Here is a 14,135-nt window from a genome sequence, read left to right on the forward strand (position 1 = left end):
TAGCCGTGTTAGTCTGGTTCTGTAGAAGCAGCAAAGAGTCCTGTGGCACCTTATAGACTAACAGATGAGCTTCGCTTTTGTGAAATGGTGACTTCTTTTCTTACAGTTCAGTCGTGTGAATACCCACTTCTTCGGATGCAAGCAGTGGAAATTTTCCACTGCTTGCATCCGAAGAAGTGGGTATTCACCCACGAAAGCTCATGCTGCAAAACGTCTGTTAGTCTATAAGGTGCCACAGGACTCTTTGCTAGAATTATAAAGTTATGGTGAAGAGAGGGAGAGGATGGAGAGTCAAAGAGCTAGAGAGACCCAAGACTTGAAATATACAATATTCTGAATTCAGCCAAGATTAATAGTGACTGAAAGTTGTTGCCATCTGACCACTATTGAGTGGCTCCGGGGTAATAAGCTGGCAGTCTGTCCAGTTTCTAGTAGGCAGATGTCAATATTACAGAAACCACGAGTATAATTGACACTAATTGACACCATCATTAGCAATCTAAGCACAGAGGCCAAGGATTTAATTGAGCTGGGGACTGAACTTTCCAGAGGTGGTTCTTCCTGGTCACAGTTGAGGAACATTAGTTGGCCGGGGTGAGAAAATTTGCACTGCTGATGCTTGTGCTGTATCCAATCTGCAAATGAATAGACAATGTGAATCTCCATTGCTGACAATCTGGCAGCTTCCATGAGTACTAAATTCACTTGCAAAAATTAATTATACTAAAAACTGCTTCCATAATATAACTGTCCTTTATACTGCTTATATAATGTGTGTTTCAATATTATCACTGTGCAAACTTCAACATACAGGGGTCGGCAGCCTTTCAGAAGTGGTGTGCCGAGTCTTCATTTATTCACTCTAATTTAAGGTTTCGCGTGCCAGTAATACATTTGAACATTTTTAGAAGGTCTCTTTCTATAAGTCTATAATATACAACTAAACTGTTGTTGTATGTAAAGTAAATAAGGTTTTTAAAATGTTTGCCGCTTCATTTAAAATTAAATTAAAATACGGAGTCCCCCGGACCGGTGGCCAGGATCCAGGCAGTGTGAGTGCCACTGAAAATCAGCTCGCATGCCGCCTTCGGCACACGTGCCATAGGTTGCCTACTCCTGTATTAGCTATTGCTCCCTATTTTGAAATTCTACTTTTTGAACTCACTTCCAGAACCCATAGAACTGACTATTTTGGAAAGTAAGTATGTGTATATGATACAAGGTTATTTGTTGGTCAAACCACTGTATCACATTATATGCAAGCATAGACAAAGCAGACAAAAGCTTACCATCTAGCTGTAAAATACAGAACTAGAATACAGTGTCGATTCATAGATTTCAAGGATAGAAGGGACCATTGTGATCATTTAGTCTAACTTCCTGTATAACACAGGCCATAGAACTTCCCCAAAATATGCTCTTTTAGAAAAAATATCCAGTCTTGATTTAAAAATTATCAGTGATGGAGAATCCATCATGCCCCTTGGTAAATTGTTCAAGTAGTTAATTACCCTCTTTGTTAAAAAAATTACAACTTATCTCTAGTCTGAATTTGTCTAGTTTCAACTTCCAGCCTTTGAATTGCATTATACTTTTTTTCTGCTAGACTGAAAGTCCCATTATTAAATATTTGTCCACCTTGTAGATATTTATAGACTGTCATCAAGTCACCCCTTAATCTTCTTTTTGTTAAGCTAAATAGATTGAGCTCTTTGAGTCTAGTACTATAAAGCATGTTTTCTAATCCTTTAATCTTTCTTGTGGCTCTTCACTGAATTCTCTCAAATTTATCAACATTCTTCTTGTATTGTGGGCACCAGAACTGGACACAGTATTCCAGCAGCACTTGCACTACCACCAAATATAGAGGTAAAAGAACCTTCTATTCCTACTTGAAATCCCATTGACTATGCATCCCAGGATCATATTAGCCCTTTTGGACATAGCATTACACTGGGAGCTCATGTTCAGCTAATTATCCACCATGGCCCAATTTTTTTTTCAGTCACTGCTTCCCAGGATTGAGTCCCCCAACCTGCAAATATGCCCTACATTCTTTGTTCCTAGAGGTATGCATTTACATTTATAATATAAGCGAAGCTCTGAAAAGGTAGATTTCCAATTAGCCCAGTTATTTTGTCCATAAATTGCAACCAGTCCCTTTAATCTTTATTATTACACTGATGAATGTGCTGGGACCCTAATGCCTGTTCTGCTCCCTTTGGAGTTTGGCTTCATAAGGGGTGGATAGGTAGGTAAAAAGGGTTTAAAGCCAACTTTTTCTAATGTTGATTGCCTAGAGCTAGGAACTTAAATCTGTATTTTTGCATCTAAGTGACCTGATTTTCAGAAGTGCTGGGTATCCACAGAGATTAACCTATGTAAAAACAAACAAACAAACAAAAACAAACAAACAAAACCAATTGTTTAGGTTCCAAATGTGGATTTAGTAGCCTAATTTAAGTAGGGTGACCATACTTCCCATTTTGGCCAGGATAGTCCCTTTTTTAAAGCCTGTCCTGGCTGTCCCAGCTTTTTTGACAAAAGTGGGCATTTGTCCTGATTTCTCTTGCTAACTTGATTATTTGGCAAGAGCAAACAGGACAAATACCCACTTTTGTCAAAAAAAGTGGGGTGTGGTGTGAAGGAGCATAGGGGGGGTGAGCAGAGATGGCAACCCCATGCAAGGTGGAAGGCAGGGCTCTGGCAGGGGCAGCGGGAAGAAGGGTTCCAGCACATAGGAGTGCCGGCAGGGTTGCAGCATAGGAGGAGAACAGCCAAGGTGGAGAAGGGCGGCTTCAGACCAGCGCCGTGAGGTGTCCCATTTTTCCTTTGAGAAATATGGTCACCTTAAACTTAAGACACCCAGTTATAAAAATGTTGGCCTTAACATAAGCTGAAACTCAAATTTTACACAGTGTTTACATCAATATATACATTTCTCTCTACTGATGTGTCATCTAGATTCAATTCTCTTTTTTCTTTATCAGATTTCCCAAACACTACACAAAGAGACTATAATATCAAACATGTAGTTTGACTTTATCCATCTGTGACACAATGATATAGGGCCCTGAAGAAGAACTCTGTGGAAGCTTGAAAGCTTGTCTCTATCACCAACAGAAGTTGGCCCAGTAAAATATATTACCTCACCTACCTGGTCTCACAATGGTATAAAGAAAATTAAAATCTACTTATTGCTGTAAACTAGCTAAAATTTGATTTTCAGCTGCATTACTTTTTTGACTCACTGGGGCTCCTTATGTGTGTAATGTTACAGTGGCCATTACTCAGCAAAGTACTTCGTTACTGGTCTCGCTTAAAGTATGTGAATGGTCCCTCACATGCTTAACGTTAGGCAGGTGCATAAGTACCTTATAGGGCCAGTGTTACAGGACTGGGGACTTGAATTGTATCAGATCATTGGGTGCTCTGGTGTTCTATTTAGATTGGAATGTGGTCCCATTTCTGAAAGAATGTGGTTTAATTATTATTAATAATAATTATTATTATACGTATCTAAATAATAATATAATAGTAATTGTTAATTATTATTGTGATAATTAATAATAATAATTATTCTCCTCCCCAATCAGGCGGGGTGGGTCGGCCGCGCCGCAGGCGCGCCCGCGCGCGCGCGGAGGAGCAGCGGGAGCCCCCGCGGGCTGGGGCATGACTGCCCGCTGGTCCTGGCCCGGCTCTTGGCTCGTCCTGCTGCTCCTGCGCTCCTCCCGGCCGCTGAGCTGAGCGCGCTAGAGAGCTGGCCGGCGGAGGTCCAGAGCCGAGCCGAGCCGCCCTCCCGCCCCGCAGTCATGCGGCAGGCGCGTCAGTCCCCCCGTCCCGGGGCTCGGTGGAGCGCATCGCAGCGGCAGGCAGGGCCGCCCGCCGGCCCGCCGCCCCGGCCGCACGGCACGCCCCCTAGATTTTGCCACCCTAGGCACCAGCTTGTTTTGCTGGTGCCTAGAGCCGCCCCTGTCCCCAATCCTTATAAATTATACTCCATGCTTTTAATTTGAACATTTTCTAAAACCTTTGATGATAGCAAATAGGGTGGTTCTTAAAATTCTCCAAGGAAACAAGCAAACGAATAGAAAGTCAAAATTACCACTCTTCTACATAAATCAGGAGCCTTGTCAAAGAACAATGCTTGGGGGGGGGGGAAAGGTGGCAACAATAATTGTTTCCTTTATATGGTACCTTTCTCACAAAAGATCCCATAATTAAAAAGCGACAGAGTCCTGTGGCACCTTATAGACTAACAGGTGTATTAAGCTTATGCTCCAATACATCTGTTAGTCTATAAGGTGCCACAGGACTCTTGTCGCTTTTTACAGATCCAGACTAACATGGCTACCCTCTGATCTTTAATTATTGTATTTACAAAGAGCTCTCAAACTGTAAGGGCTTTTATGAAAGACTCCTGTAGCAGACTGCATGAAACTCAATTCATCCATAATCAGAAGGAAGAAGGGCTCAGGACTGACCTTGCCGGGATCACACTAGTGGTTCCAGGAGTATTTCAAATCTATTGCTGAAATTACTCAATCGTATCTTCATTGAGAGTATTTCTATAAATGAAAGAAAGCAATTGAACAATTCACTAGGCCATTCATTGGCCAGAGCCTCATACAACCATTGCAGAGAACAGCACACTTTGGAGAATACATCGGCGTTATATGCAGCTTTGGCATCATTACAGAGTGCCTCAGTCAAGATGAGAGATCACCTTATGGACCTAGGGAATAATGAAATCAGGAGAATATCTGTTTAGTCCTATTTCTAATGAGGTCTGAAAGCCAAAAAACCTTTCCAAAAGTGGCTGCCTCAATAGTTAGAAATAAAAACTAAAAAAAGCTTTATTAAGATAAATTTCATTCACTCTGACCATCAGGTAATAGTGAGCCAAAGCTCATTATTATTCAGCATCCTCTGTTTGTTTGGTTTTTAAATATTTTCATCCTATTGCAGTATCATCATGACATTAGAGGACTTTCCAAGCATACTAGAAAGGGATGTGGTGTTATCCAGTTCCATAAGAAATGTCATTCCCTGAAATACAAGGAAACTAAAGGAATTACCAGAGATGTTGATGGCCAATAGCATTGATACTTTGGGCCTGATGCCAATCTCACGTGTACTGGTTTTACAGTAGTGTACTATAATTCCATTGACTTCCATAGAATTACTTCTTACAGTAGAACCTCAGAGTTATGAACGCTTTGGGAACTCTGAAATGTTCATAATTCTGAATAAAATGTTATGGTTGTTCTTTCAAAAGCTTACAACTGAACAATGACTTAATACAGCTTTGAAACTTTACTATGAAGTAGAAAAATGCTGCCTTTAACCGTCTTAATTTAAATGAAACAAGCACAGAAACAGTTTCTTTACCTTTATCTTTCTTTATCTTTTTTTAAAAAAAACTTTCTTATTTTTCCCTTTACAGAGCAGTACTGTACTCTATTTGTTTTTGTTTTTTTGTTTTTTTTGGTCTTTGCTGCTGCCTGATTGCATACATCCAGTTCCAAAGGAGGTATATGGTTGACCAGTGAGTTCATAACTCTGGTGTTCATAATTCTGAGGTTGTACTGTATTTAATAATGCCAGATCCTGCACCACTTAACATAGCAAGAGCATTGCTTTTTACTTCAGTGAGCACAAGATCAAACCCGCATACTGATTTAAGTGAGATAGGATCAGGTTCTTTGAATCTGTGAAGGAGGCTCTACGATGCAATACTGTTCACTCAGTTTTACTGATTTTATATTATGGCTTAGGTACCATACACAAAGTGGCTTACTTTAAGTCAGATTTTTGAAAGTATTTAGTTGCCTAAAATGCAGATAGGTGCGTAGTAGAATTTACAAAATCTAACTCTGCAACTTCCGTTCAATTTAGGGTATGAGTTAGATGCTCAGACACCTGAAAAGATCCTTTCTGCATCTTTAAGCACCAATCTTTTATAATCTAGCCCTTTGCCTCTAACTAGCAAGGCAAAGCATCAAAAATTAAGTAACTATAACCATACTGTAAATGTGTTTATATTTATTATTATTATTATATTCTATTTGTATTCCAGGGGTGTCTAAGGTTCCCATTCTGATAGGTTCTATACAAATACATAGGAAGTTACAGCCTGTACTTCAAAGAACTTACAGTCTAACAAGCATCCCACAACAATACACACATGAGGAGTCACAGAATCATAGAAGAGCGGGTCTGGAAGGGATCTCAAGAGATCATCTAGTCTAGTCCCCTGCATTGAAGCAGACCAAGTACACCAAGACCATCCCTGACAGGTTTTTTTCTAGCCTATTCTTAAAACGTATGATGATTGGGATTACATAACCTCCCTTGGAAGCCTATTCCAGTGCTTAGTTAGGAAGTTTTTCCTAACATTTAAGATAAATCTCCCTTCCTGAGGATTAACCCATTTTTTTTCTTGTGCTACCTTCAGTGGACATGGAGAACAATTGATCACCAGCCTCTTCACAACAGCCCTTAATATGTTTGAAGACTGTTATCAGGTCCTTCCTCAGTCTTCTTTTCTCAAGACTAGTTTTTTAACCTTTCCTCATATTCCTTTCCTCATATTCCTAAGTGAAATACTTTGCACTTGTCTTTTGTTGAATTTCATCTTGTTGATTTCAAACCAATTCTCTACTTTGTCAAGGTCATTTTGAATTCTAATCCTGTCCTCCAAAGTGTTTGCAGCTGCTCCCACTTTGGTGACATCCACAAATTTTATACGCATACTCTCCACCCCATTGTCCAAGTCATTAATGAAAATATAGAAAAACATCACATCCAGAACAGACCCTGTGGCACCCCACTAGATATGTCCTCCCAGTTTGATAGTGAACCATTCATAACAACTCTGAGCACAGTCTCTCATCCAGTTGTGCACCCAGTTTACAGTAATTTAATCTAGATGATATTTTCCTAGTCTGACTGAATGTTCCTCAATGCTCCTGGTCCACTGTGATGGTCACTACAGAAAACTTTCTGATATATGTTAATGAACACTATTTTATGCCCATTCATATATTTTCTAATCTCTTTTATTAATCCTTCCAGAATGGTTGCTTTGACTATCTCCCTTAGTATTGTATTCCAGTCTCCTGTAACTGTAAAATATACTTTTCCCTAATGTTAGACTCGCCACCACAGTTTCCTAAGTGGGTAGTTGTGAAAACATTATTTCTCTTATTAGGATAATATATGATGCATAATCTTACCTCCATTCACCTTCCAATATCCTTTAGAACATCAGACGTAGTGGGAAGTTTTACTGAAATCATAAATGTTCTGAGTAATCATAGTGCTTTCATCTTCATGTGAAAGGCATACTTAAAAAGAACGGTCTTATTCTACATTATGAACATCATAATTGATTATATTGCTGCTATAGCAGTGTTATCATTCTGACAGAAAAGATGAGAAAGTTTGTAACATGAAATGAACATCTCAGTTATGCCACCAAATGCCATGAGATGATGATCAGACAAAGTCCACACTAAAAAAGGAAAATGCCACCTTTTAATCTAGCAGATGAGTGGGATTGATGAGAGCATTGATTCTATTACAGAACACAACACTGCTGCTATTGATAAACGTTGTGTTTAACTTTTAAATTGTGATTTGGGAGTATAACTTGGGGATTTTTAATCACATTGAGCAAAAGCTCAGGATGTTATCCTTATATATTCTAAAAGTAGCTTAAATATGTAAGCTTTGTTTATTTATAGTGACAAATATTATTGATTTGCTTCAGATGGAGTCCAAAGGCACCGGAAGGAATTAAATGATATTAAATGAGGATATTGATATAATAGGTATCACAGAAACTTGGTGAAATGATAATAATCAATGTGACATGGTAATATCAGGGTACAAAATGTAGAGAAATGATGAAGTAAGTTGTGCTGTTGTGCGAGAGGCTCCATATGTGAAGAAAGCAGAGTCAAATATAGTAAAAATCTTAAAAGAATCAAACTGTAACACAGAATCTCTATGGATAGAAATTCCATGCTTGAATAATAAGAGTATAGCAGTATAAATATACTACCGACCACCTGAACAGGATGGTAATGGTGATTATGAAATGCTCAGGGAGATTAGAGAGGCTACAAATAAGGGGGAGATTTCAACTATCCCCATGCTGACTGGGGACATGTCACCTAAGAATAGGATGCAGAGATAAAATTTATAGACACCCTTAATGAGTACTGCTTAGAACCCATAAAGGGAGGGGCAATTCTTAATTTAATCCTAAATAGAGCACAAGATCTAATCCAAGAAGTGAATATAGCTGAACTACTCTAAAATAGGAACCATAATGTAATTAAATTTAATATCCTTGTATGAGAGAAATAGCAAACAACTTCAAAATTTAACTTCAAAAAGGAGAACCACACAAAAATGAGGAAGCTAGTTAAACAGAAATTAAAAGGAAGAGTCACAAGAGTGAAATGCCTGCAAGCTGCATGGGAACTATTTAAAAATACCATAACAGATACTCAAACTAAAATAGGCATTTAGAGGCAAAATGATCCTTTAAAAATTGGAAGTCAAATCCTACTGAGGAAAATAAAAAGGAGCATAAACTTTGGCAAGTCACGCGTACAAGTATAATTAGGCAAGCTAAAAAGATAATTTGAAGAGCAATAGGCAAAGGACACAAAAATTAACAACAATGTTTTTAAGTACATCAGAAGTAGGAAGCTTGCAAAACAATCAGTAGGGCCACTGGACTGTCAAGGAACACTCAAGGAAGACAAAGCAGTTGTAAAGAGGCTGAATGAATTCTTTTCGTTGGTCTTCACTGAAGGGGAAATGAGGAAGATGCCCACGCCTGGGCCATCCTTTTTAGGTGACAAATCTGAGGAGCCGTCCCAAATTGAAGTGTCGGTAGAGGAAGTTTGGGAACAAATTGATAAATTGAACAGTAATAAGTCACCAGGACAGGAGCGGCGCCAGAGTTTCTGGCGCCCTAGGCAGAATTCGGGGGGCGGCATTTTGTGCGCTCCCCATGGGGCGCGCGGGAGCTTCCGGTTCCACTCCCATTGTGCCGCCGAAGAAGGACCCTCCGCCGAAATGCCGCAGGCGACAGCGGCAGTCATTGAGCTGCTCAATTGCCTGCTGCTGTTTTCCACGGCATGTCGGCAGAAGGTCCTTCTTCAGCGGTGCGACGGGAGTGGAACCAGAAGCTCCCGTGCGCCCCGTGGGGAGCACACAAAATGCCGCCCCCCGAATCCTGGCGCCGTAGGCAACCGCCTAGGGTCGCCTAATGGAAGCGCCGGCCCTGCACCAGGATGAGAAAGTATTCACCCAACAGTTCTGAAGGAATTCAGATATGAAATTGCAGAACTAATAACTTTGTGCTATATAACCTAACATTTAAATAAGCCTTTGTGCCAGATGAGTGGAGGATAGTTAATGTAACATCCACTTTAAAAAAAAAAAAAGCATCCAGATGTAATCCTGGCAATTAGAGTAATATAAGCCTAACTGCAGTACCAGGCAGAATGGTTGAAACTATAGCAAAGAACAAAAACAATGAGGAATCAGGTGGCACCTTAAAGACTAACAGATTTATTTTGGCATAAGCTTTTGTGGGTAAAAAAACCAAAAACTTCTTCAGATGCATGGAATGAAAATTACAGATATAGGCATAAGTATATATTGGCACATGAAGAGAAGGGAGTTACCTTACAAGTGGAGAACCGGTGTTAAAGGCCAATTCAGTCAGGGTGGATGTAGTCCACTCCCAATAGTTGATGAGGAGATGTCAATACCAAGAAAGAGAAAATTGCTTTTCTGTGAGTCAGCCACTCCCAGTCCCTATTCAAGCCCACGCTGATGGTGTTAAGTTTGCAAATGAATTGAAGCTCTGCAGTTTCTCTTTGAAGTCTGTTTTTGAAGTTTTTTTGTTGAAGTATGACTACTGTTATTGAGTGTCCAGGGAGATTGAAGTGTTCTCCTACTGGCTTTTGTATGTTACCATTACTGATATCTGATTTGTGTCCATTTATCCTTTTATGTAGAGACTGTCCGGTTTGGCCAATGTACATGGCAGAGGGGTATTGCTGGCACATGATGGCATATATCACATTAGTAGATGTGCAAGTGAATGAGCCTCTGGCTCCTCATTCTTTTTGTGGCTACAGACTAACATGGCTACCCCCTTGCAAAGAACAGAATTATCAGACACACAGATGAATACAATATGTTGAGAAAATTCAACATGGTTTTTGTAAAGGGAAATCATGCCAAACCAATCTATTAGAATTCCTTTAGGGTGTCAACAAGCATGTGGACAAGGTTGATCCAGTTGATATAGTATAGTTGGACTTGCAGCAAGCCTTTCACAAGGTCCCACGCCAAAGGCTCTTAAGTAAAATAAGCAGTCATGGGATAAGAGGGAAGATCCTCTCATGGTTCAGTAACTAGTTAAAAGACAGGAAACAAAGGGAGGAATAAAAGGTCAGTTTTCACATTGGAGTGAGGTAAATAGTAGTGATCCTCCAAGAATCTGTATTGGGACCAGTGCTGTTCAACATATTAATAAATGATCAGGGAAAAGGGTTAAACAATGAGATAAAAAAGTTTGTGATAATACAAAATTTCTCAAGATAGTTAAGTCTAAAGTTGACTGCTAAGAGTTAAAAAGGAGCCTCAATAAATTGAGTGACTGGGCAACAAAATGGCAGATGACATTCAATGTTGATAAATGCAAAGACATGCACATTGTATAGTTGAGATTATGTTTTCCATACAAAATGATGGGGTCTAAATTAATTGTTGATCTTTGAATCATTGTGGATCATTGAATCATTCTCTGAAAACATCTGCTAAATGTGCAACTGCAGAAGTTAAAAAAAAAGCTAACAGAATATTAGGAACCACTAGAAACAGGTTAGATAATAAAACAGAAAATGTCATAATGCCAGTATATAAATCCATGATAAGTCCACATCTGGTATAGTGGGTGCAGGTCTGGTCGTCCCATCACAAGAAAAGATATATTAGAACTGGCAACAAAATGAGAGAAGGGCAACAAAAATGATTAGGGAATATGAGAAGAGAATAAAAAGACTGGGACTGTTCAGCTTAGAAAAGTGACAACTAAGAGGGGATATGACAGCGGTTTATAAAATCATGAATGGTGCAGAGGAAGTGAATAAGAAAGCATTATTTTCACCTTCACATAACACAAGAACAAGCGGTCATCCAATGAAATTAATAGGCAGAAGATTTTAAACAAACATTAGAAAGTATTTCTTCACACCATCCACATTCAATCTGTGAAACTCACTGCCAGGGGTTGTGAAGGCCAAAAATATAATTGGGTTTAAAAAAGGATTAGATATGTCATGGAGGATAGGTCCATTAATGGCTATTAGCCAAGATGGTCAGAGATTCATTGCCATGCTCTGGGTGTCCCTAGGACTCTGACTGCCAGAAGCTGGGTCTGGACAACAGACGATGGATCACTCAATAATTTCCCTGTTCTGTTCATTTCCTCTGAAGTATCTGACACTGGCCATTGTTGGAAAACTGCACACTGGGCTACATGGACCATTGGTCTGACCCAGTATGGTCATTCTGCTGTTCTTATGTTGTTATATTAAGGAACAATTCCTATAACTTACACTTTAAAAAAGCAAAACAAACAGTCAAAGAAATGTAGGAAAGGGGAAATGGCTACAACATTCAAGCAGCGTGGTCATGTAGTAAGTGATCATGTCTTGAAAATACAATATTTTAATATTAAGGACTGTATTATAATGCATGTGTCCAAGGGTACAAACGAGTCAAATTAAACTTGCATGTGCAGCCTGAACTCTGGAATCTCCTAACTTTTGGTTGCTTGACATTGCAACCTTACTATTCTTTTTACATTGTTTCTGCATGTGTAATACATATGTACTACATTCTATAGTCATGCATTATAAAGATGCCAGTCCGAACTCCATAATAGAGGTTGTTTTCCATTTTGTAGTTAAAGAAGGGATTCCAAAAAATGCAGAGTATCCTCCCCCAAAATTACAGCACTGACTCTTTGGTCACAGAATTAATTTTCTGAAAATTTAGAAGTAAATCTGCTAATTAGTTTGAGTAAAAATTAATAAAAATTGCAGGAGGCAAATTCTTAGCCAATGTAAATTGTCATAGGTCCATTGTCTTTATCTTTGTCAATCTTTTCTTTCTCTTGAATTATTTTAATAACAGAATACAGACTCTTCTACGTTCCCATGTAGTTATTTTATCCACAGGCTATATTTGACGAATTTAATCTGTAATTCAACCAAGTTCTTAGTAGAGCTGGTCACAAATTTTCCAACTGAATAATTTCCAATCAGAAAGTGCAGACTCCACAGAATCTAATTGGTCCACAGCTTCCCATTTCTGGTTCCCTCCTACCTGGGGAGTCACATGTCTGAGTTCCTGGCTGTTCAAATACCCAGATGATCAGTTCCCAAGCTGCCATCCTGGAAGGCAGGCAAGCGGCTGGGCCATCCAGCTCCAGACTCCCTAAGTAGCTGGCTCCTCAGCTCCCTGGGCTACCACACTCTCTGGTTACCAGGCACTTCAGCCAGCCAGCCAGCTCCCCAGACTGTTGGATGGCTCTAGTTATTATTAATTATTGTTGTATCTAGTTGTTAAGATTATGTATGGTACAAACAATATGAACGCAACAGATCCAATAACTTTAAAGAAGGCCATTGTAACATCAGAAGTATCTCATCCAATCACCACTCTCTTTCTGCAGCTGATTTTAATGTAACAATTCTATTAGATGTTCTAATTCAATGGTATCAGGAAAACTAGACTCATGTATCAAGAGTTCCCATTGGTAGATTGGCTCAAGTGTTGCTTTCCTCTATGACTTCATCATGGGGAAAATATGAGAATAAAAATCAAAGTGTCTTTAAATATCAATTTAATCTCATTGGGGCCACAACAATTAAAATACCATAATCAAAATGTAGCCTTATTTTATGGTGTCACTGCCAGGTAGAGATAAGGTTATGTGGTTGCCTAAAGTGTACATTTCCATATTTTAAACCTGTTGGGATTTCCTTTAAGGCCTTGTTACAGAGAATGTAGTACTGTAAACCAGGGTGTAATGCTCCATGTGAACATTGCAACAGCACACTATAATATGCAGAGTGCACTTTGACATACTCACATTTCAGCAGCTAGTCAAAGTACACTACTGAATTTTTAGTGTGCTATAGCACTCTCCACAAGACATTACTGTGCTGCAGGCTAGTATACTGTAGATTCACACACTGGCTTGCCATGCACTAACTTGCCATGTAGACAAGCCCTTAGTGTAACCTTTCTTTGAATTTCCTGAATTGCTAGTGTTTGATTTCGGGATAGTTACAATATCCCTGTGATGCTTTTTGTCCTTAAAAATGATATAGTCTCTACCTTAATTCTATTTTAATGCAGTTTTTTACTTGAAATATGTACTACACTGATGTGTATTCATGCCAGTAAACTCACTTGCTAGAATAGTTACAGAAACTGAACACAGCGGGGACATGAACATAGTCAAAGCAAATTAGGGTTGTTTTTTTTTAATGAATGAATATTAGTGGGAAATTGTTTTCAGTATAATCCAGCTCTAGTTTTGAGCTTGATTAGCTGTGATGAGAATGGGTTTATGTTAGGTTGGTACTTTTCTAATAATACAAGATGCCATTTTTTAAATTACTGTTTGTGTGGCTACTCTGTCATTAAATCAAAGTCTGATTGGACTAGTCTTTGGCCATAAAATACTCCTGAGAGAGATTCTGTAAATTATCATAAGGCTGATATATGTAGCAAGCTGGCACTCATATGCTGAGACAGAATCCAATACCCGAATCATGGCTTGCTGATTGACTTATTCATTTCATGTGATACAAGAATGTGGTAAACTAATTGTAACTACAGTACTACAATTTTTAATGAATGTCTGCATAATTCTCACTAAGTAGGTAGTACTGTATATGCTTTGCCCTTCCTTTCTCCATGCAGAGGTGGGAGTCAGGATCAGTAGATTGTTGTCATCTTTCCATAATGGACTTCCATGCAGATATTTATACATCACTGTCTATCTATGTAATATCCTTATATGG

At 39.1% G+C, this 14,135-nt stretch overlaps 1 long non-coding RNA gene across 1 annotated transcript; it reads right to left on the reverse strand.

The window, feature by feature from the left end:
* Positions 1–511: 511 nt before the first annotated feature.
* Positions 512–12,681, reverse strand: LOC120400143. Its single transcript, XR_005595561.1, has 4 exons — positions 12,427–12,681; positions 7,239–7,291; positions 4,485–4,568; positions 512–635 (listed from the first exon to the last, which is right to left on the reverse strand). It is a non-coding gene; the product is annotated as an uncharacterized LOC120400143 (long non-coding RNA).
* Positions 12,682–14,135: the final 1,454 nt, after the last annotated feature.

Source organism: Mauremys reevesii, linkage group 3 (genome assembly GCF_016161935.1).
Source record: "Mauremys reevesii isolate NIE-2019 linkage group 3, ASM1616193v1, whole genome shotgun sequence".
NCBI classification, from domain to species: domain Eukaryota; kingdom Metazoa; phylum Chordata; order Testudines; family Geoemydidae; genus Mauremys; species Mauremys reevesii.